The following is a 2,402-nucleotide window of genomic DNA, read 5'->3' as shown; positions in this document are numbered from 1 at the left end:
GGAGTAGATACGTGAAAGTTCTTATTTGACTGCCACTGTCATGCTCTGGCAATGGTGTTGTGAGTTCTCGGCAGATGTTGCACACTATATCTTTCTCACATTTGGGAGATTTCATGGGTTTCTGGAAGATTACCCAACTGGTAACTTTTATCACATTTCTTGTGACATGGGTGAAGCCACCTCTAGCTGGCAGCTTGTGGATTTGTCTCTTGATTCTGAGAGTCCACCACTCTTCTGAATCACTACCCTCTTGGAGGTCTTCTTGGGAAAAGTCCCTTTTTAAATGATTGCAGAATGGCTTTTTCTCTAAACTGGCCCATATATCTTGTCCAAAAGAAAAATTGTGCATCCTTGCTCCAATAATCAATTGCAATATAGAAATCCCTTTCTCTGTTCTGGTATTCAGGCCAATAACCAAACACTCCTACCTTCTGAAAACTCAGGTGGAATCAAATATAAATCCACTCTCTTTATTTCAGGGGACACACATCAAATTTGGATTAGTTCTTTCCTTTTAGGTGTAGATAAAACGTCAAAAAGTCCAATAGCTTCCTCCAAAGAACATATTCCCTCTCATTTTTACTCAAACTTTATTATCTAAGACTAGTTGGCACATTTTCTTCAGTTTCTGAGCTTCAACTGAAATTAAGAAAAACTCCTTTTTATAATGTGATGTTACACTGATACCTGCTTTTCCTCTAGAATAAAGTGTTATGATACGGTTTATTGGTAAATATTGAGTTTAGAAAGCTACTGTCTGAACAAGGAGACAAACAGCCCTGCCAGTGGTATGGCCATGGATAATCACCTTCATCTCTGTAGATCACATGTTACAGTAGACAACTGAAAATTTGTTGAAAGCTATTTATCCAGTACATTAAATTGTCTTCATGTACATATAGAGAGGGAAAAAAAAAGAAAAGAAAATTTGCTTACAATTTAAGGGGTTCACAGATTATTTAAAGTCCATCCATGGACCCTAACCATGAGGGTCCTCATTCCTGGCCAAACTCATCTAAACCATTTAACTCTAGTTTTATCGTTTTAGCCTTTATTTTCCCTTTTAGTATATATTTTTTAATGTCCACTGTTTCTTTAGGCTGCTTGAGAGAATACTTACATCCTCATGTCACAGAATGTACACATTTAATAATTTGATTATAATGTCAGGAGAAATTAATTAGCACCTTTGCAGTTACCTTATAGCTCTCCTTAATGGATTTAACTTGCCCTTTAATGTTGCATTTCAGAAAAAAACTCACCATGGCATAAATGGAAAGGCTATACTTGTGAAGACAGTAATTAAATTTCTGAAAGTACTGTTTTTTTTTTTATGATGTTACATTTATTTAAAAAAACTAGGAGCTACTGTGCAGTCTAGAAGTCAAAGTTTCTGAATACAGTGTATATGAACATTAGGAAAATGATTTAAATTCTATACTGCAGGAAGAAGAGGGTAATGAACAGAAGCTCCAGAAATGGACTTTATACTTAACATTTTAATCAACTTTCATAAAATGGGGCTGTATTTGGTGTCCAACATCAGCGCATGGAATAATTCCTACAGCAAGCTGACACTAATGTGATTTTTAAAATTTCTGTCTGTCTTACTTTATGGGTTTAATTTCTTTTTATGTACTTGGTGTTTGGGTCTCCTTGTTTCTTTTTTTATTAGTATTATTATGGAGAATTTGAAATTTCCCTTATGAAAGATTATATCAACAATCATGATAGTAATGCTTCTACAGAAAACTTCTTTGCAGTGATAGAAGAATGACCACATTGGTCTTACCTCATCATTCTACGGCCACTGTGACGTAAAAGACCAGTAAAAAATAAACCTAAATTTTGCTGTCCTGGGTGTCAGACTCCTCTGCTTATGGCTTGTAATATAGGATCCTCATGGAGACTGGGCTAGTGTTCGACTAGAAAACAAAGAAACCCTCAGCTAAAAAGGCCAAGGCTTCCTTTGTCCAATGTAGAATTCTATCCCCATCAAAGTCTCCCTCCATTTTCACCTATTACGTGAAGTATTTTCAGATTTTCATTCTTTAAAACATCACAGAAATTAAGTTCTCACTTATGCTCTTACTGAGCTCTGTTCCTATCTCATCTCCTCTACCAGACTGTCAGTGATGTCAGAGGAAGTACTTTGTCATATCCAATTATTTACTCCTTCCATTTTTATCTTCATCCCTCACACAGTAATCAGATTACAGTAGGTGACTAATATGTATTTAATAACTTTAATTGAATGAATGACAACTCTACAAAGCAAAATAGAACATATGGAAGTACACATGAAAGTGTAGCAACATCTATGTCCTCCAAGTGGTTTATACCAAAACCAATCATTAATTTTTCTCATAAGTCTGCAATTTGGGGAGAGCTTTGTGAGGGTG

Source organism: Trichechus manatus, unplaced genomic scaffold (assembly GCF_000243295.1).
Source record: "Trichechus manatus latirostris isolate Lorelei unplaced genomic scaffold, TriManLat1.0 scaffold00398, whole genome shotgun sequence".
In the NCBI taxonomy this organism is placed as follows: Eukaryota; Metazoa; Chordata; class Mammalia; order Sirenia; family Trichechidae; genus Trichechus; species Trichechus manatus.
This window is presented reverse-complemented; position numbering follows the sequence as displayed.